The sequence below is a fragment of the Geotrypetes seraphini genome, chromosome 8 (assembly GCF_902459505.1).
Source record: "Geotrypetes seraphini chromosome 8, aGeoSer1.1, whole genome shotgun sequence".
NCBI lineage: Eukaryota > Metazoa > Chordata > Amphibia > Gymnophiona > Dermophiidae > Geotrypetes > Geotrypetes seraphini.
This window is the reverse complement of record NC_047091.1, coordinates 146,887,021-146,909,877: the sequence shown is the minus strand read 5'-3', so window position 1 is coordinate 146,909,877 and position 22,857 is coordinate 146,887,021. Positions and strand designations below refer to the sequence as shown.

Sequence of the window (22,857 nt, the reverse complement as noted above, 5' to 3'; positions counted from 1 at the left end):
GTGGAATAATGCTGCTTGCAGTATCCAGCACTGAGATAACTTGATAGCTTCCCCCTTAAATGGTCATATTTCTGATGCTGTATCATGTTAGACTTAATATTAGGATTCAACCAGAAAACTAGAATCGCTTCAACTACTCCTTCCATCTCCCAAAGGGGTTGTTCTGCCACTTATTTCTGTCAGATGGGATGATCAGTGACACTCAGAAAAGCACACAGACAATATAAAAGCATAAACAATAACCCTTTATTATATCTATATATATGAATATAAGAATAAAATAGCTTCACCGCAATCCCAGGCAACGACCATCCTTCACAATTGGGAATCCCTGCAATTGATAGGTGGGTGGACACGGGAGACTGTCCCTTTAGACGTCTTGGATTCTAATGTTAGGGGCAGAGTTCCGTCCTTATAAAGGGTGAAAGCTGCTGAGTTCATAGCTAAACAGCTGGTCCTGCAGTAACCAGCGATTCAGGCACACCCGGTCCTGGTCTTTTGTTCTTTGTTGTTTTGGCAACACCCAGGTCAAGGAGGTCAGGATAGCAGATAAGCAGACTTGTTGCAGAAACCAGCTTTCCATCTGGTTTTACTGTCCTTTTGATGTTGTTTTGGCAACACCCAGGTCAAGGAGGTCAGATAAGCAGACTTGAGGAGACATATCACGTAGTATGTTGAGTTTCAGTTACCCCCTGGCCATAGGCATAACTGGGGTTAAATACAAGCGCACGTTCGACTCGCTTAAAGTTACTATTTTTTGGGCTGCAAAAATCTGGACAAGTGTCCCGCCCTGTTCTGCCTCTGGCCCTGCCCTGTTCTGCCTCCTGCTCCACCCCGCTATGTCATTGGCTGGTCTGGACCTTCAGTCCGACGTCAGAATTGACGTCGGGGGTAAGACTTCTGGGCCGACAGCGTGCAATTGCTGCACTCGCCTGACTTTTCCTTTCCTCTACTTATGCGGGCAGGAGCATAGCCGAGGAGCAGTGGCAGTGGGTGGCAGTCGAAATAAGGTAACAGCCACGGGTGCAGGGGTTGTATTCGCTCCATAGGACGCACCCTTTTTTCCACCCACTTTTGGGGGAAAAAGTGCGTCCTATGGAGCAAAAAATAAGGTAATTCCTTATATTGTAAGTCGTCTTGAATCAAACTAGGCATTCTGAATTAGAATAGATTTATAGACAGCTGAAAGTTACTATAGTATGGATTAATTGAATACATGAATGGTTTAGAGCAGGGGTGTCCAACCTTTTGGCTGCCCTGGGCTGCATTGACTGAAAAAAAATTTTCTGGAGCCGCAAAAATGCGCAAACGCTGCAGCAAGACAGAGGAGGGAGCCGGCAAGACAGTAAACACCCGGGAGAAGCAGAGGAAAATACTGCATCGCCTTCGACTGGGGCCGCACAAAATACTTCACGGGGCCATATGTGGCCCTTGGGCCGCAGGTTGGACACCCCTAGTTTAGAGGTATCTCCCTATAATCTCCGGTGACAGTGACGTTAGGCTAGGTAATATTTTCTGATCACTTGACATACTATTGATTATTGTATTTGTCTGAATCTTACAGCATAATTTATTATGATGATGCAAAGGGTGGCAGATGCATCAAATTATCTCCTGGTAGAGGTGGTGAAGACAAAGACTGTGTCTGAATTCTAGAAAGCATGGGACAGGCATGTGGGATCTCTTAGGAAGAGGAAGAGATAGTGGATGCTGCGGATGGGCAGACTGGATGGGCCATTTGACTTTTATCTGCCATCATATTTCTATTGCATTAGATTATTGCGGTACACAACTTTGGGTTTTTGTTCAACAATGGAAGGGTAAATTGGCATTAATAGTAACAATCAGGGATATACACTGATTAGCACACAGTCGGTTCATTGATGCACCTTCAAACATTTAACCTACAAATTAATGTGCATGAACCTGTTTGCATTAAAAAGCTCTTAGCAACACTGTAAAACAAACTGAAATAAAAAGTTTGAAAAATCAGGGAAAAAAATATTTGAAAATGAGCTGGTTATATTTTCCCCTGCGTGCCTCCTTATTAGCAATAAATCTTGTTGTTACCCTGTCATGCAAACAATAGGAAGCCTTCTTACTTGCCATCCAAAATAACTCAACTGCCACACAGCTTCTCTTTCCATTCCCTGGGGACATTCGAATGTGATCTTGATTAAAAGAACGTACCTTCTATTAAGAAGGTGAAGGTTCTAACTAGTGACTGCTTCACCCAACATCTTTGACAAAATGATGCATTTGGTCCCGACTCCCAGATCACACTGTAAAAAGCAATGTGCCCTTGCTATTTCCAATCTGTCGAGGTAATTTAACTTTACTTCCTGTGGTATATCCTCAAGGGACAGATTAAACGGCATAGAATGATTGCATTTAACCATGGTGAAACCATATTACAGTAAACTCTAGCTTCTAATTAAAAAAAAAAAATCATTAAAACTAGGATAGTCGTTTTCACGTTAATGTGTGCTTGAAGTAGAAGACAAACAGAGAAGGCAAATACTGTACTGAATAAAATATATACAGAGAGAAAGAAAGGCAGATAAAATAAATTTGCCTGTAGAGTTCATTGTAATAAGGGTTACTAAGGTGCGCTAATTAACAAGACTACCAAGACTAAGATGCTAATTAACAAGACTAAGGTGCGCTAATTAACAAGACTACCCAGAAAGCATTTTTAACCATGAGAAATCTACGAAAAATAAGAAAATTCTTCGACATAGAGCAATATAGGCTCATAGTCCAATCCCTAGTCCTAGGTCTAGTGGACTATTGCAATATCCTCTATCTACCATGCCCTGCATTCATGATAAAACAACTACAGACTGTACAAAACACAGCTCTCAGATTGATCTACTCGCTGAGTAAATATGACCACATCACCGCTGCCTACCTGGACTCACACTGGTTACCAATACAAGCACGGATCCGATTCAAACTATACTGTCTATTACTCAAAGCTATAAATGGCACTGCCCCCACTTACCTAACCAACAACCTAAATCAGAATCTTACTACTAGGCAAAGAAGAACTCAGACCCCTTTTACTTACCCCACATTCAAAGGTACTCGGTACAAGAAGATGTTTGACAACCTACTAGCGACGCAGGCAGCGAAACTTGACCACTCCATCTCCAACCTGACAACAACAAGCAACTTCAAATCATTTTGAAAAGGAATCAAAACTCTGCTATTCAAAAAATTTATCCAGACATCCTAACTCTTCCCCTTTCTCCTCCCTTGTAAACCCCCCCAAATAGTCTCACCCCTCTTGTAATTTTTTCTCTCCAAAGTATCAACCATGTATACCTCTACCTAACTTGCAAATCTACTGGAAATGTACAGTTATCTTCTTTGTAATCCGCCTAGAACTGCAAGGTACGAGTGGAATAGAAGTCACTAATGTAATATAATGTAACCAATTAGCACGCGCATGTTAGTCTATAGACACGTTAGCGATTAGCACGTGCTAATCGGTTAACACACCTTAGTAAAAGACGGGGTAAGTATTCCTTTGTGTTCTTTTGGACAGTCAACAATGCTACAGTCCTTCATTCACTAATACTACTACTTATGTCTATAGCGCTGAAAAGCATACACAGCCCTGTACAATGAACTTTTGAATCTCCAGAGGACGATCCATTTGGGATTGAAACGCCTGAAATAGTAGGCGTCGGGAGTTTATATCGCGACATCAACGTTGATCATGGCAGGCTTCACAGAGATAAGTGTTGCCTTTCATGACATAGAGGTTTCTCTAGTCACTGTAATATTTCACAGCATATTTGAAAACGTCTTTCATTGGCTATTTCGGATTGATATACATTTATTGATATACTTTTTGGTATATTTTTTAACACCTAGGGCTCCTTTTATCAAGCCGCGCTAGCAGTTTAACGCGTGTAATAGCACACGTTAAACCGCCGGCCGCACTAGCCGCTACCGCCTCCTCCCTCCTCTTGAGCAGGCGGTAGTTTTTAGCCAGCGTGGGGGTTAGTGTGTGTGATGAAAAGTCATGCGCGTTAACCCCGCTAGCGCGGCTTGATAAAAGGAGCCCCTATTTTTTGACACATATAAATCAAAAAGTTTAGGCATTATACGTAGGGATTGGTAGGAGGTGAGGGGCATAGATAATTATAAAAAGGAAACAAGATGTGGACTTGGAATGGTATATCATATGAGGTCCTAAGATCTGATATCTATGTTATGATATGCCCTTAACTTTTTGAAAACAATAATAAAAATAAAAAACAAGGACAAAAATTGAGTAGTTCATACTCTTTGGAAAAAGAAAGAAATTGTGATTATATGCTGTTTTGAGAACAGGAATTGTTTAGGATGGTGGTGAAAAGAGAATCAATATTAAATATGCTGTAATGACATTAAATAAAGGATAAACAGTTATCATCTGAGTAACCCAATATTTTTCTATGCAAGTTTATATATGGGTTAGATGTTTTTGAAGAGAAGCTTGGTTTTTCTTATAATTTGGTGGTAACACAGTTACCAACAGATCTAGAGCAATCGGCTTTTAGGTTCGGTAAAACCCAATGCTAAATAGTCAAGCAATGTTAGTGCATCAATCGCTTGACTATTTTGCATGGGGGTTTTACTAATTTGCATGGGTCGGATTGGATCGGATCGGAAAACATGCGGTGGGCAGTTTTGTGCATCAAGGAATCCAATCCGATCGATTGCTAAACTGGTCAAACTGGTTTAGCGATGATCGGAACACAATCGGTAAGTTTTGTGCATCCCCCAGTTAGTGACATTCTAATGTTTTTTCTAGAACTGAATGTCTAGGAGCCTTAGGTCTTTCTGCACTGACATGCCCATGATAAGATCTGCTTAATATACTATCCCATGGGCCTTTGCTGACATTGGTTAGGTCAACAGAAAATGCTGACAGCCAGCATTCAGCAATATAAGGCTGACAACCAGCACTGAATTGTGGGGTTAAAGTTTGCCACCATAGAAATAAGACCCAAATAGTAAAAGATTTACTTGAGGATTTTGATCCGGGTTTTTTGTGCATCACTGAATCATGGATCAAAAAAGATGACTTACTCACACAAAATGAACTCTGTCCCCCAGGCTACCACGGTCTTTTCTCTCCTAGATTAAATTGAAAAGGAGGAGGTCTAGCCCTTCTCTACAAATCATTCTTTAATGTTGAGCTCTTAGAAAAGGGTAGTCACCCCTCCCTGGAATTCATGCTAGCCTCAATAAACGACGAACTTCGCCCCCACCCATTAGGCATCCTGCTACTTTACCGCCCACCCAACCCCTGGAATAAATCCTCTGACTTTGTTCTTGAGACCATAACAAAGGCCTATCTAAAATTCCAAAGACTACTGATCATAGGTGACATAAACCTTCACCTAGACGACAACACCAACAATGACTCAACTGAGTTCAAAGACTTCCTCACCTCCTTAGGCTTCACTGCTTCCCCGCCCACCTCTACCCATGAAAAGGGGCACTCCATTGACATCATTAGCTTTCTTGACCTGACTGAGCATAAAACTTCCACAGATATGACCCGTTGGGAACATGTCCCCTGGTCGGATCACCTCCTAGGCTCTTTCTGCCTCCCTGTCTTCATGTCAGCCCTTGATACCCCAACCCGTGCCACAAACTCCATCACCTACCGCAAAAAGATCTCAAATGAACTATTCTGGTCCCAGTTTCTCAACAAACTCCCTCCCCTTCCCACTCACACGAACCCTGACTCAATCTGGCACAACTGAGTGACTCTTTCCGAATCCACATACTGTGCCCTTGCCCCTCTAACTACTAAAACCATCTCCTATTCTCACAAGGCTCCCTGGTACCTCCCTTACCACAGAGAATTAAAACAGAAATGTCGGGCCCTGGAACGGAGATGGAAAAAATCAAAATCCCCCCTAGATAAGCAATCCTGGAGAGAAAACATCAAATCCTACAACTCTGTACTAAAAAAAGCTAGGAAGAATTACTATGGAGACAAAATCTCCAGGTCAAAAAACCAAAACAGTACACTGTTCCACATCTGGCGGAACCTAACTTCTAAAAATGACTCCACCCCCTCCCATCTCCAAATGACCTAGCCAAATTTTTCAACGAGAAGATCACTACCATAAAGAGCTCGTTTCCCTCAGCTATCTCCTACAACTCTCTCCCCCCGAAAGACTCCGACGCTATCCCTGCCGACAGATCATGGATTACATTCGAACTTGTATCCGAGACCCAGATCTCTAAACTTTGCCTCAAACTTAAATCCTGCAAGTGCATCCTAGATCCCTTCCCATCCTACCTTTACGAAAAAATCCCTACACAGGCCATCTCTTCCCTTACTAACCTCATAAACAAAGTCTTACTATCGGGCCTGTTCTCCACCGAAATGGGACACATTGCCTTATCCCCTTTCTGAAAAAACCCGATCTTGTCCCTTCCTCACCATCGAACTATCGCCCCATAGCAAACATCCCTCTTTTAACAAAATTTCTAGAGACCATAGTCGCCACTCAGCTCTCCTCTTACCTAGAGAGATTCTTCATTCTCCAACACTACCAATACGGATTTAGGCCCAATTTCAGCACCGAGTCCCTCCTAGTTTCCCTAATCTCAAAGGTGCAACAACTACACGCCCGAAACAAATTTGCTGTTCTCCTACAGTTTGATCTCTCCGCGGCTTTCGACCTCATGCATCACGACATACTAATCTACCAACTTTCCGAGATTGGGATAGACTCTTCTGTCCTAAAGTGGTTCTCAAACTTTCTTCGCGATCGTTCCTACATTGTCAACACAAACGGCTCCAAATCCGCTTCATGGACACCATCCTGTGATGTTCCACAGGGCTCTCCCCTAGCCCCTATTCTCTTCAACATATATATGACCTCCCTGAAGCTCCTTAAACTATCCCCCCTTGAAACAATTTACACATATGCAGACGATATCCTCATCCTCCTGGAAACAGATCCAAACCTTACAAACCTCCAAGAGAACATCACATCATGCATAATGAGACTTCATGCCTGGTCCCTCTCAGTACAGATAAAATTAAATGAATCAAAATTACTCTGGCTCGGCCCAAAATTAGCCCACCTGCCCGCCCTCTTCACCCTACCCACAGGCCCTGCTCTACACCTTGAGTTCTCAAGCAAGGTCCTTGGCATCACTATCAACTCCTCCCTTTCCCTCAACGATCACCTGAATTCCCTGGCAAAATCTTGTTTTTTCAGCCTCCACATGCTGAGGAAAGTTAGATCCTATTTTCACCAAAAGCATTTCACCGTCCTTGTACAATCCATCATCCTATCCAAACTCGATTATTGTAACGCCATCTACTTAGGCCTAACGAAAAAAAGTCTTTGCAGACTCCAGCTTATCCAGAACACTGCGGCTAAGCTGATTTTTGCTAAACGCAAATATGACCACGTCTCCCCTCTACTTACCAATCTTCACTGGCTCCCAGTACTTTCCAGAATTCATTTCAAATGCTCCTGCCTGGCTTTCAAGATCATTCACGGCATCCTTCCGCCCCTAATCCCTCTATCCTTCCTCGCCCCAACACCAACTACCACCAGATCTGCCCACAGACATAAACTATCCTTCCCCTCTCTACACGGCATCCTCTACGCAGGTAAACTGGGTAGATCCCTCCTCTCCAAAATCACCGGCCTCTGGAACGATCTCACTGTCCCGCTGCGGAACCTGGACTCCCTCCAACTATTCCGAAAACAACTGAAAACCTGGCTTTTCTCTAGCATATAATAATCTCTTCTCCTGATTACATCCCCTCTTTTTATGCTTTGTAAACTCTTTCTCTTCTCTCTTCCCATATTTTTTAAACTCTGTAAACCGTGTCGAGCTCCACTTCAGTGGAGAAGATGCGGTATATAAACCTAAGGCTTAGTTTAGTTTAGATTTAGCTGGACAAGCCGATATTCATCAGCTGGTCAGCCAAGATCTAGTGACCAAATACAGACCTGCTTTTTAGGCGGGTCTATTAAGCTGCATGTCTTAACCAGTGAGCTGATGAATATTGGCAGCGAACGGCTATGTCATGCAACAGAGCCAGTCATTGGTCAATCCGCTGAATGGGATATTAAGTATGAGACAGCCAGCTATCTTCTGCTGAATATGCATGAGAGAGATCTGCATATAATGGAGGTGCTAGGCAAGCAAATTTTCTCCATGCATATTCATTAGAAACATAGAAACATAGAAAAAAGCGGCAGAAAAGGGCTACAGCCCACCAAGTCTGCCCATTCCAAGTATCCCCCCCTGAATTTACTTCCTTAAAGATCCCACAAGAGTATCCCATTTATTCTTAAAATCCGTCACGCTGCTGGCCTTTACCACCTGGAGTGGTAGTCTGTTCCAATGATCCACCACTCTTTCGGTGAAGAAGTACTTCCTGGAGTCGCCGTGAAACTTCCCTCCCCTGATTTTCAGCGGATGTCCTCTGGTGGTCGAGGGACCCATGGGCCAGGAGATATCATCTTCTGGCTCGATGCGTCCTGTGATGTATTTATACGTTTCGATCATATCTCCCCGTTCTCTTCTTTCCTCGAGTGAGTACAGTCGCAACTTCTGTAGTCTTTCTTCATATGGGAGATCCTTGAGCCCCACGACCATCCTGGTGGCCGTTCGCTGAACCGACTCGATCCTTTGCACGTCCTTTCGGTAGTGTGGTCTCCAAAACTGAACACAGTACTCCAAGTGCGGCCTCACCATGGCTCTGTACAACGGCATCATAACTTCAGGTCTCCTGCTGACGAAACCTCTGCGGATACACCCCAATATTTGTCTTGCCTTGGAGGAAGCCTTCTCCACTTGATTGGCAACTTTCATGTCTTCACTAATGATCACTCCTAGATCACGTTCCTCCGTGGTCGTAACCAAAGTCTCGCCATTTAGTACATAAGCTCTACGCGGGTTTCTCTTGCCCAAGTGCATTATCTTGCATTTTTTAGCATTGAAGCCTAGCTGCCAAGTATTTGACCATTGTTCCAGCAGCAGTAGGTCGTGTGACATAGTATCAGGTAATGAGCTTTTGCCTACTATGTTGCAAAGTTTGGCGTCGTCGGCGAATAGTGATATCCTTCCTCTAAGTCCTTGTGTCATATCTCTTATGAATAAGTTGAATAGAATTGGGCCCAGGACCGATCCCTGCGGCACTCCACTGATCACGTCCGACGCTTCAGATGGGGTACCATTCACCACCACCTTCTGACGTCTGCCGTTCAGCCAATCCCCAATCCATGTAGTTAGAATGTCTCCTAATCCTATCGATTTTAGCTTGTTTAGTAATCTTCGATGAGGGACGCTATCAAATGCTTTACTGAAGTCCAAATATACTACGTCTAGTGACTCTCCGGCGTCCAGTTGTCTAGTAACCCAGTCAAAAAAGCTAATCAGGTTAGATTGGCATGATCTACCCCTGGTGAATCCATGTTGGTGTGGATCACGTAGGTTTTCTTCGTCTAGGATTGTGTCAATATGCTGTTTGATCAGCGTTTCTATGAGTTTACACACTATAGACGTGAGACTCACTGGTCTGTAGTTTGCTGTCTCTGTCCTGCAACCCTTTTTGTGGAGTGGGATTACATTGGCGGTTTTCCAGTCCAAGGGGACCACTCCTGTGCTTAGGGAAAGATTGAAAAGAACCGATAATGGTTCTGCCAGGACTTCTCTTAACTCCCTGAGCATTCTGGGGTGTAGGTTATCCGGTCCCATTGCTTTGTTTACTTTGAGTCTTGATAGTTCGTTGTAGACACTACTGGGTGTAAATTCGAAATCTTGAAACGGGTCTTTCCGGTTATCTCCCGTCTGAAGCTGAGGACCAGCTCCCGGTGCTTCACGAGTGAATACTGAACAGAAGTATTTGTTTAGTATTTCTGCCTTCTCAGAGTCTGATTCTGCAAATTTACCATCCGATTGCTTCAAGCGTACTATGCCATCTTTGTTTCTTTTCCTGTCACTGATATAGCTGTAGAAAGATTTATCCCCTTTCTTCATTTTTCGTGCTAGCTCTTCCTCCATTCGGAGTTTGGCCTCTCTGACTGCTGTTTTGACAGTTTTGGATCTGTCAAGATAGTCCTCTTTTGCCCCCTCCCTGCCTAAATGTTTGTTGGCGATAAATGCGTCTTTTTTCTGTTTAACTAATTCTGAGATTTCCTTACTGAACCATTGGGGTCTTTTGTTTTTTCTACCTTTACTTACTGTCCTTATGTATCGGTCTGTTGCTTCGTGTAGTATGGACTTCAGGGACAACCACATATCCTCCACGTTGTTAGTTAGTCCTTGTTTATGTAGTTCCTGATGGACGAACTCTCCCATTTGATTAAAGTCTGTGCCTCTAAAGTTGAGAATCCTTGTTGCTGTGCTTGTTTTTGGGAATCCTTTTCTGAGGTTGAGCCATATCATATTATGGTCGCTGGAGGCCAGTGTTTCCCCTACCGAGACCTCAGTGACACTATCTCCGTTGGTGAGGACCAGGTCCAGTAACGCCTGGTCCCTGGTGGGTTCCAACACCAGTTGCTTGAGGCGTGCACCCTTTATGGAGTTTAATATTTTTTTGCTGCTACCCGTGGTTGCAGAGAGTGTGTTCCAGTCTGCATCTGGCATGTTGAAGTCTCCTAGTATTACTGAGTCCCCGCGCAGCGTGATATTCTCTATGTCCTCAATCAATTCCATGTCTTTGTCCTCCTGTTGCCTGGGAGGTCTATATATCACACCAAGGTATAGGCATTTTTCATTCCCTCTGGCCAGATTCACCCAGAGGGATTCTCCAGTGTATCTAACATCCGTGATTTTGGTGGTTTTGATGTTTTCCTTAGGGCTATCCTGAAAACCCGACTGGCCTGGGGGGGTCCTCCAGGACAGGGTTGGGAACCACTGGTTTAGAACATCCCAATGTAGGCCATTTTTCCTGCATTACACTTGCATGAGTGCTTAGCAAAAGAGCTCCAAGGTCACTAACCCCTCTCCTTCTCCAAATCTGTTCTTCTGCAACCCAGAAGAGTGGGAAGATTGAACAAGATTCTTATTTTCTTATAAGCCTTGTTCATTCTATTTGAAGGCTAAAAACTAACACAAATGATTTTAGCTAGAGAAGACGCCTGGAAAAGGCCACCGTGTAATGAGATCAACAAAGGGCACCCTCGTTGCCAGTGTATGAAAATCTGCATAGTACAGACTTAATCAGACTGCCTCGGCCTATCTTCCGCGTTGCACTTTTATGAGGTGAGATTCTTTCCCAGAATAGTCTGGCCTAATGACAAAAAAGAACATTCTTGGTCCGAAATGATTAGGGAAGACAGGCACAAAACCTCATCACTCTACATACAACTGCATTATCAGTGGAGTTCAGGATTTTTTTTTTTTTTTAATATACAGATTAGAAGAAAAAGAGACAACACAAAAGTAAAAAGAAATACAAAAAGAAATTTCAAAAGAAAGATTATTTCTTGACTCATGCAACACAAAACTCCATGGCAAAGGAGAAAGTATGAAGCATCCTGTGTATGATTAACAAAGCTGAGGGCACAGGCAGTTGGTGACCCAGATATTTGTGGAGGCTAAAGTAGGGCAGGGCTTGGGAAGGGTATGGGGCAGGCCAAGGCAACGCAGAACCAGTTAAACTCTTTGGCTTGGGGGGGGAGGGGCAGCACCTCTATCAGCAGTGAAGGGCCAATGGGGCATCTTTAAGCAGAGCAAGGAAGGAGTCCTTCACTGTGTGGCTCTGCTGCAACTACATCAACTGTGTCCCCCGCTCCCCCTCCCCATATCTCTGTTACCGATGGTAATATACTGAATATACTCCAGAAATTATGCCAAGAGAAATCAAAATAATGCACTAACATAATACAGCATATTAAACATAACAATCAAGTTTCAAGTTTATTAGAATTTTAATATCCCGACTATCAAGCAAATATCTAGCCGGTTTACATAAAGTTTTTAAAAAAATAAATTTTTTCTAAAAGAAATGGTACAAGTAATTATAAAATATTAAAATAAATTAAAATACGTAGTGTACATTGAAGACTTTAACATGACCAACTGGATAGTGAGGGCAAGAGGGGAAAGGGTGGGTAAAGTTACATTGTAGAGAGAAAAATGGAGATAGAAGGGTTAGGGTTATAACAAATTGGGTGGGGAAAAATGTATGTGATGAAGAATTGTATGTAAAAGTATGATAATAAAGAGATGTTTAAACCGAAGAAAATGCGTCAAGAAATAGGAATGTTTTTAGGCTCTTCTTAAATTTATCGAGATTTTGTTCTTCTCGGAGTGGTTGTGGAAGAGAATTCCACAGTGTCGGGGCAGATACGGCAAAATTTATTTTTCGTGTGTAGTAAAATTCTTTTATAGACGGGATAAGTAGGAAGTTTTGATTAGTAGATCTCAGGATTCGGGGGGAGTATTGAGGAATGAGTAATTTGTGAAGAAATAAAGGCAAGTGAGAAGATTTTATTTAAAATGTAAGTAAAATAATTTTGTAAGTGATACGATGTGTCACTGGAAGCCAATGAGCGTCTTTCAAAGCTGGTGTAACGTGGTCATATTTACCTAAGTTATAAATGAGCTTTATGGCCGAGTTTTGGATTAATTGAAGGCGTCGAATTTCTTTTTGTGGTAATCCATTAAAAAGGGAATTACAGTAGTCTAAATGAGAAATAATCAATGAATGGACAAGAATTTTGATAGATTCAGTTTCTAGCATTGAAGTCAGTGAGCGAATTGGTCGTGGAATGATAGGCTGTTATCGATGGTAATACCTAAAAGTTTTATTTTCGTCATTTTTATTTTCCCATTTGGATTGGGATGGATTTGATAGAAATTTTTTCTGAAAGAGTTTCTAACTTTTTGGTTGAAAATATAAGACCGCGAGATTTTTCTATATTGAGTGCAAGTTTATTGAGGTGAAGCCAGTCGTTTATTGAATCCAATTTTTTGTTTATAGATTTGATATCAGATTTATTAGATGTATTAATGGGATGAAGTAGTTGGATGTCATCAGCGTAGGCAAAGATCGTGAATCCAATAGATTGTGCTAAGGTTAAGAGAGGCGATAGAAATATATTAAATAATAATGGGGAAAGAATAGAACCTTGTGGGACACCATACGTTAAAGATAAGGAAGCAGAGATTTCATTGTTGGCAGAGACTTTGAAACTGCGTTCTTGAAAATAGGATGTGAACCAGGATAATGCGGCACCAGTGATACCGCATTCTTTAAGTCTGTTTAAAAGTAGAGAATGATCTATGGTGTCAAAGGCTGCAGAGAGATCAAGTGAGATAAGGAGAACGGATTTTTGATGATCAAGATAGTAGTGAATAGTTGAAATTAAGCCTAACAGAGATAATTCTGTAGAATGGGAAGAACGGAAGCCGGTTTGACAGGGGTGTAAAGTAGAGGTTTTTTCAATAAATTCAGATAATTGTGTGTGAATGATTTTTTCCGTTAGTTTAGATATAAGTGGAAGGTTTGCAATTGGTCGATAGTTTGCTGGAATGGCAGAATCCAATTTGTAATGTTTGATTTTTGGAAAGACAAGTGCAGTTTTCCATGTCGTAGGAACAGAGCTGTTGGAGAGTGATTTAGAAATCATGTCCCAAAGAAATGGGCCAAAGAAAGAAAAGAATTTTTTTAGGATGAAAGGTGGAATACTTTCCAAAGGAGAATTAGGAGTATTGAGGGATTGTAATATGAGAAGTAAATTGGCTAAGGAAGGCATTTTAAAAGTAGAAAAGGTACTGAATGATAGAGTGATAGAGTCGTTGTGATTGCAAGGGGAGGAAGAAGAAGAAGATGTATGTAACTGTGTTCTGATATTTTTGATTTTATTATCGAAGAACGTTAGTAGTTCGGTTGCGGAGGGAGTAGAAACTTGGGGTAGTTTTTTAGTAGAATATTTTGAGAGTGATTGAACGAGATTGAAGAGTGTAGAGGAGTTGCGAGTAGAAAGAATAAGTTTTCCAAAATATTCTTTTTTGGCTTGTTGAATGGCTTTTTTGTAACAAGAAGATTTTTCTCTGTAAAGGATTAAATATTTGTGTAATTTGGTTTTTTCGCCATTTATGCTCTATGGAGCGAAGCTGTCTACGTAAAATAGTTAGATTTTCGTTGTACCAAGCTTGTTTTTTATAGGTCAGATATTTGCCATATTCTAGAAATATACCCAGGTACTTTAACATACAGTCAGCTCTAGCTTCTCAGTCTAGAACAGGGGTCTCAAAGTCCCTCCTTGAGGGCCGCAATCCAGTCAGGTTTTCAGGATTTCCCCAATGAATATGCATGAGATCTATGTGCATGCACTGCTTTCAATGCATATTCATTGGGGAAATCCTGAAAACCCACTGGATTGCGGCCCTCAAGGAGGGACTTTGAGATCCCTGGCGCATCATCTTGATGACCTTGTGAACAGCCCCAATCCGACATTTCTAGTCTCTTTTCCCTCCCTCATCCAGTGTTGCCCATCTCTCTCTCTCTTTTGCCCCAATTCAATACTTCCTCCCTAATGCAGTATTTTCTCTTTTAATTCCCTCACCTCCCTCGCCTACACACCTGCCACTTTGCAGCATCTTTCCTTCCTTTTGGTGCCTCCGTCGAGCTACCCCAGTTCCACCCATCCCCGACCCGTTCCATCTTAGTTCAGCCCCCAATCCTGCCCTAGACCTGCCCCAGCCTCATCCCTGCTGCCTGCTCTCGTCGGGCAGGAGGGCATCCGCACATGCGCAGATGCCCTCCTCCCCGACACGATTTTGAGGAAGCTTTTCAAAACCCGAATAAAGTGTTGGGTTTTGAAAAGCCATCCGGATCCCCAGACATGTCTGGGGAAATCTGGATGTCTGGTAACCCTAGTTGGGCTTGTCTTATAGTTAAAAAGAGTTGGGCACAGGATTCAGAGGTTTGCCATGATTGTTGTACCTAAAATATTGGCTTGTTCCAACTGGCGGTGCAGAAAGTTGCTTTGGATAACCTAATAGGCACAAATTCTGACCAATTCTACCTTTGTTTTCCAGGAGGCCAATGTTCCTTCTAAGATGTCTCAGACCCTTTCTTGTTACCAGGTGCATTCTAGTTGTTCTGTAGGGCTGGAAGCCCACAATATTATGTTTTATGTTATATCATGTTATTCAGGTTTTCTATTCCTCCTTTTACTATTCAGTTCAAGGTTGGATTACATTACAAGAGGTTGGGTCAGTTACCCAGAAAGTTAAAATGGACAGTTTAACACAGACATTCAATAGAGCTGCTAGTACAGGTAGATCAATGCAGTTTTTAATACAGTTAGGTCATAGTTGCAAATTCAAGCAGGTCATTGTTGGCTCATTATTATGTCCCAAGTTGAATTAGACAGTTTAGAAAATGGTTTTTTACAATTACCATTTTAGTTACTGTCTTGGTACAGAAATGCTTTAAAAAGTTTTCTGAACCTGAGACAGTGGTCCCAAGATCATATGTTGATTTCAACATTTTGCTAATTGATATTGGATGGATAAGGTAATTTGCCATGAAGACTTTATATTGTTGCATGCTGGTAATTTTAAGTGGAAAAGATATCTGGTGGAATATCTGTTGGAGGCACCCTGGAGTAGGATGGTCAACTCTGTTACATAGTCGGGGACATTCCCTCGAAGAAACTTAAAGGCAGTGATGCCTAATTTAAATTTGATCCTTGTGGTTATAGGCAACCAATGTAGTTTCATATAGTCAATAAATGAGTCTTACCGCAGCATTTTGAACTAGTTGTAGACACAATAGCAATGTTTTAGAGCAAAGAACTAGTGTTATATTACAGAAGCCTAGTAGAGATAGGATTAGGGATAGGATTAGTGCATATGTAGTGGGGAGAAAGATGCCACTGGTCTTCAGTGTACCTTAAAGAGAACATTACCTGGCGACTGCAGTGCATAGAGTTTAGTGCAACAATTAAATGATGAGACCCCTTAATTCTAAAAAACTGCCATTTAATTTAGAACACCCATATACCTCATGTATACATGCCCAAGTTGAATACTGAAATATTACACCCATCTGAGGAATACAGGCATATTGCATATAATTAAAATGACATTTGAATCACAAATGAAGAAAAATGCAGATTTTTTCCCCATGGTGCTCCTTAAAGTTCAACCAAGATTAAAAGGAATCTTTTTTTTAATGACAGTTGTGAAGCCCTAATGAGCTTTCTTAAAATGTCAAGAGAATGGAAAATTTAGCCACTTTTAAGATGTTGAAGAGCCTAGACACCTTTATGAAGTTCTTCCAGTGCAGTCTTTCCAAGCAGATAAATAATTTCCACCTAGAAGATGGACAATCTTTTCATGGTGCATTTGATTCAGACGTGGGGAAAGATGAAGCAACTTTGTAATCGGGATGTGGTGGTATCAATCCTAGCATCTTTGAGAGATGAACCACAATTTTTGGTGGGTAGAACTAATTGGGTATTTGGGAGGTGGGCACAGTTGGAACTAGTCACATTTAGGGACCTGTTGAGTGAGGGGGGAGTAGTGCCTTTCGCAGTCTTAAAGAGTTCTCATGGGCTGTTGGAGGGGGACCATTTTGCTTACCTACAGGTGAGACATTATATTGGAGTTCAGGATTGGGACAAGACATCTCCCATGGCGGGTGAACATCTGGAGCAGTTATAGGGCGCCTTGAAGAAGGTGCCTAGACCCATAGTGATCCAGTATCGGTATATGAGGGGACTTAGTGTGCCAGATTACTTATTTAAGAAGCAATGGGAACGGGACCTGCAATGTACATTTATGGATAAAGAGTGGTCTGTCATATATGTACTGAGGTGGGTAAAGCTGCCACCTGTGCACTGGTCCAGGAAAATGTTTACAAGGTCCTTAGTCGCTGGTATTATACACCAGAGAGACTTCATAAAATGTACCCACAGGCTTTGGATAGGTGCTGGAGGTGTTCTGGGGCTCTGGGATCCTTTTTCCATATATGGTGGGAGCATCCTGTCTTGGCTCCTTTTTGGAGCGCAAAGATTAATGCATTGTCTCAGTTGTTGGGTATAGCAGTGCACCTAGTTCCTCAAAGGTGTTTATTGGGTTTGACTAATGCCTGCATGTATAAGTGGCAAACTCAATTGTTGCGGATGGGACTGGCAGCGATTAAATGTTTAATTGCAGTCTATTGGAAAAAGACTACGGTGCCAGATCTGAGTGAATGGAGGGTGTTTGGGAAAATGGAATTATATATTGCTAAACAGCGGGGGTCCTAGGAGACATCGGAAGTTATGTGGACAATTCTATCCCGGAAACTGGATGTTTTGATTCGCTAAAGTCCAGAGAGAACCTATTTCTATTGTGCTAGTAGAGGCCTTGATCCTATTTTATTGTTCATGCTTCTATTGGGGAGGGCGGAGAGAGGGGGATATTATGGTGTATGATGGTGCAGGTATGTGGTATACGGGGAAGCATTGCTACTATACTGGGGTATTATGGTGGTTAGCATTAGAGATTGGGGATCTTTTTCACTGGGGACATTTTATTGTAGGGGATGTTATTCTCAGGCTATATTTCATTGTTGGGGATTGTATGGGGGGAGCAGGCGGGTACTATGTTGTATGTTTTCTTGGCTTGTTTTTAGCAGGCCTAGATGTGGTACTTGAAATGTGTTCCTAGAGAGTTGTATAACACTGTTCAAATTTAATACAACTTTAAATAGTAAAAAAAAATAATAATAATTTCCACCTAGTCAGGTAACTGCACCTCACAATGCTTTTGTCTAAGGAATATTTGTTATTTTGTATGCTTCTTCCTCATTTGCCCCTAAAATAAAGAAAATCCATTTCCTTCACCGACTCTTAGGAAGAAACCTGGTTCCTCAATTAGCAATGGATTTTGGACATGTACCAGATAAAATGTTAACGAGGGTGATGGGGAACAATTGTCTTTGATGGCTTACAGCAGTTTGCTGAAGCCATTAATCAATGCTTTTGCTACTTAAGCAAGAGCTTTACCTCAGAACGGAAGCCCAATAATGTTTCTTGCTAATCGTGTCTGTAGTGTTGGAGCAAAATGTCAAACGTATTTGCCAAACTTGATTACAAGAAAGTTCCAATAACTGTATCTTACTCTGGGTATCAGAGCAATTGATCGTAATGCCATTGCAGGTAAAACACAGTGAAAGTTGAATCATTACTGATCCACGCCTTTGAATTCTGGGTCTGCTGGTGAACTTCCATTTGCTGAGGACAGGACAGATCATCAACTACAACATGGAGGACTGCAACTAAGATATGTTATTTTATCACTAACTCGTGCTATTTTAGCACAGTTCCCATTTCATGCCAGAGACCAGGGGCTAGATTCACTAAGCTCGCTGATCGTGTCCCGACCAGTTTGCGAGCATTCCCCGACCCAATTCACTAACCTTCTGGCCGATCAATCTCCCACTTGATCCGATCAGTGTCAGGTCAAAAGCGCGCCGGGACAAAGGCGCGCCCAGACAATTGAGCGCAGCGCGGAGGCGCGCGCCGCTCTAAATTACTGTTTTTAGGGCTCCGACGGGAGGGCGTGGGGGGAACCCCCCCCACTTTACTTAATAGACATCGCACCGCGTTGTGGGGGCGTTGTGGGGAGTTTGGGGGGTTGTAACCCCCCACATTTTACTGAAAACTTCACTTTTTCCCTGTTTTTAGGGAAAAAGTTAAGTTTACAGTAAAATGTGAAGGGTTACAACCCCCCAAACCCCTCATAACGCCGGCGCGATGTCTATTAAGTAAAGTGGGGGTGTTCACCTCCCACGCCCCCCCCCCCGTCGGAGCCCTAAAAACTGTAATTTAGAGCGGCGCGCACCTCCGCGCTGCGCTCAATTGTCTGTGCGCGCCTTTGTCTTTCGCGCCGTTGTCTATGAACCGATCCGATCCGCCCATGAAAATGAGGGGAAACGGCATACATAAGTGGGAAGCCCTTGATTCACTAAACAGAAGAAGGAACACCGATTGGGCTGGCCGATCCAAAATGAAGCGACTGCTGAGGACCAGTCGCTCACGTCCTTGCTGACTGTCCTGTTCTATGCCACCCTGAAATCCCAGCCCTGCAGCCCTGAAATCCCAGTATCAAAATAAAAAAATAAAACCATCAAACTAAAACATTTTCGGAATGTCTTAAAACACGTCTCCCTTGTGCGAGCTTGCGGTTTTAACCCGCGGGTTTAAAGTGTGGCTGCACAAGGCGTGTTCTGTCCATGTTGTTCCGTAAGCGTGTTCTGTTCCATTCTGGCCGCACAAAAAATTGAAATGATTCCTGACTGTCCACTCGTGGGGGCCAACGAGTAAAGCCACCCCTCCCACTTTTGTTTTGACCTCAAGCTTGTGCGGAGAGCATGCACATGCGTGGATTGCATCTACAGACAAAGAGGATGGTCTGTGCATGCATCTGGATCACTCTGCAGCGATCCATGTGGGTCACTGTGGGGTGTGCGTATGATCACATAATTTACATGAGGACTCTGTAGTGAATCGGTCGCCCAGCAAGACTCGACTATGGATTGCCCAACGGTGAGTTTAGTGAATCTAGGCCCTAGTTATTTATATCTGGGGGTTAACAGTAAAATAGCACGTCTTAATGATAGCCCAAGTTGAAGACTTACCCTCTTATTGACAAATGTGCCATCTCTCAACCATTTCCATGCAAAAAGCTGCTTTTCAGCTCAAAATGCTAAATAATAGTCTTATTTGATTCTGAACTGTTTCCAAAATTAGGCAGGCATCTTTTCTAACTTTCATAGAAGATGTCATAGCATGGCTGAGCTGACCTTCCCTCTTCTTTCATCTACTCAGTCTTTGTGTGTGTAGTAGGAAGGGATATGAGCAGGGAAGGGTTAGGAAGGAGTCTGGGTAGAGGGACATTCAGTAAGGAATGGGAGGCAGATTAGCTGTGATTGGTGCTGGGTAGATGGTGCTCAACCAATCGGAAGGAAGGAGCATTGCTGGGAAATTAACAGTTTTGGAGGGCCGAATAAGAATTTTTAGGGAGCCTGGGTGGGTGGATTGGTTTTGGTGACCATTGTCCTTTCAAGAGTTTTTTGAGCTGTTTGGAGCAGGGGCATGTTTAGTGGCATCTTTAGTGTGGCATGATGTGGTTCCTCGAGTCGGTTTCTGCTTGGGGTCTGACATCATGCATTGGTTCTTGAAGACTCAGTCTCCTGTAGGCAAGTAGTACTTGATCAACAACTCAGCTGCTGAGTTGTGTTCCAGATCCCAGAGGCAGCAGGCAGCCTGGTTTTACGAGTAAAGCTGCCTCAGAGTGCCCAGTTCAAGTGCATTGTGGAGTCTTGGAGGGCTGTAGATGGCTCCTGTTCAACAGATGTGCACACTTCATACTCTTTGCGCTGCCGTTGGGGGGAGGGGGTTCCGGGGGTTGGAACCCTCCATTATAGAGTAAACTTTTTCCCGATTTTTTAGGGAAAAGTTACATTTTCTCTATAATGTGGGGGGTTGCAGCCCCCCACACCCCCCAACGGCAGTACGAAGAGTATGAAGTAAAGTGTGGGGGGATTCACCCCCCCACACCTCCTGTTGGAGCTCTTTAACTTTTTCGGCGGCACGCTGGAGTCTTGCGCCGAATTGTCTGCACTGCAATGTCAGTGCGCTGAAGTCTCGCGCGCTTTTGTCCCGTCACCGAAGTGCACAGTGCTCTTAGTGCCGGCCATGTTTGGTCGAGAGGATTTCATTCGGGGGATTTTTCCCTGGCAGTTGTTTGTCTGAGACGGGAAGAGGGTGTTGGCAATCTCTTGGGATAGTGGGTTTTAAATAGCTAGAATCATGGTTTGGCAGGATAATGGAGCCTTGGTGTAGTGCTTGGGGACTTACTGTGAGCTAGGTTTTGTGATGGATCCTAAGGGTGGGGTCTGGGGGAAAGCAGGGGTGTTAAACCAAAGGTATTGAGAAGCAGGTTTCTAAGAATCCAATTTGTTTTATTGATATTACATTACATTACATTAGGGATTTCTATTCCGCCATTACCTTGCGGTTTAAGGCGGCTTACAAAAGATTTATAAATGGGGGTTACAATGGGAGAACAATTGGTTTAATAGAGTAGTATCAAGTTTCAAGTTTCAAGTTTATTCATATTATTTGATTGAACGCTTTTCCAAATTACAAAGCGTTGTACAAAAGATAAAAATATGATTTTAGAGAAATCACTTATACATAATACATTGATCAGACCTACATGGGTAATTGCTTTTTAAAACCACGGGAAACAATAGGAAAGAGGGGAGGAAATACAATTTTTTGAAGAAAAAGTACATATAAGGGAAGTACATTAGGAGGGTAGAAGAAGAGGATTGCTGGCAGAAGTGGGGTCGAATAGGAGAGCTATTGGAAATCTTGTTTTGGAGATGGCAGAAATCGTTATATTTTCAGTTAAAGGCTTCTTTAAAAAGAAGGCACTTTAAGCTACTCTTAAGTTTCTGCAAATCTTGTTCAAGTCTTATATATAAAGGAAGAGAATTCCAAGTCATCGGAGCTGTTACAGAAAAGATAGAAGCACGGCGTGTTCCGATAATTTTCAAGGAAGGAACGTTAAGGGTAAATTGTGAAGATGATCTAAGAACTCTCGATCAGAAGCCTATCTATAAATGCCGGTGTGTTGGTCTGTATTGTCTTGAAGAATAGAAGAGCTATTTTATATGTAATCCTATATGTTATTGGCAACCAGTGAGCTTTTTGCAGTAAAGGTGTAACATGGTCAAATTTTTTGAGCCTGAAATTATCTTTATTGCTGTGTTTTGTATAAGTTGAAGACGCCTTATGTCTTTTAAATATGCCCCTTTTAATAAAGAATTACAATAATCTAGTTTAGATATTACAAGGGAATGAACTAGTGTATTAAGAGAGAGTTTATCAAGGAGGGGGACTAGTGATCGTATCATCCTCAACTTGTAGAAACAATTTTTAACTAATGCACTGATGTGCGAACGAAACGTGAGTTTATTATCTATTAGTACTCCCAGAATTTTTGTGTTGTTAGTTTGATTGAGTGGCTTATTATCGATTAAGATTGGGTTAATAAGTTTTATCCCTTCTTTCCCTGAAAAGAGCACAGTAGTAGTTTTGTTGATGCTTAGGGATAGCTTATTGACATTTAGCCAGTCATGGATTTTGGCTAGCTTTTGGTTAATGTTAGAAATGTCGTGTGAACTTGTGGGATCGATAGTGTGCAGAAGTTGAAAATCATCTGCATAAGCATATACTGTGAACCCGATGGACTGACAAAGGGTTAGAAGAGGGGCCAAGTAGATGTTAAACAGTAAAGGAGACAATATAGAACCTTGCGGAACTCCGTAGTTAGTTTGATAAGGTTCTGAAAAAGAATTTTTGAAATACACCGTTGAGAATCTATCTGTAAAATACAATCAAAACCATTCAAGAACTTGGTCATTTAGACCAATGGAGGAGAGTCGTTGAAGTAGTAAATGATGGTCAATTGTGTCAAATGCTGCTGCTAAATCTAGGGAAATGAGTATGACAGATTTATGTTGGTCCAAATAATAGTGAATAGATGTGACGAGACCTACAAGGGAATGCTCTGTTGAATGATTTTTACGAAATCCTGATTGGTTAGGATGCAAAACCTGAGTTTTGTCAACGAAGTCTGACAATTGCTGAAATACTACTTTTTCTGTTAGTTTTGCTAAAAAAGGAAGATTGGCTATTGGATGATAATTTGAACTAACGTTGAGACTGATTTTTGAGTCCTTAATAATCGGAAGGAGAACAGAGTGTTTCCATTCAATTGGGAGAGATGAAGTAGACAAACTTTTGTCAATAATTTGGAGAATAACTGGTCCAAATATTGAAAAATAACGTT

General features: G+C 42.2%; 1 protein-coding gene across 2 annotated transcripts in view; it reads right to left on the bottom strand.

Moving 5' to 3' along the window:
• Window positions 1-22,857, bottom strand: part of TMEM132D (transmembrane protein 132D) — a 610,320-nt gene that overhangs the window by 297,830 nt on the left and 289,633 nt on the right. Inside the window, exon 1 of one of the 2 annotated variants that reach the window (XM_033957236.1) lies at window positions 3,071-3,093. The exons of the other annotated variant lie outside the window; for it this stretch is intronic. The gene's annotated coding sequence lies outside the window, so the exon portion shown is untranslated. Of the gene's footprint in view, window positions 1-3,070; window positions 3,094-22,857 lie in introns of those variants that run through there. 2 annotated transcript variants of the gene reach the window in all.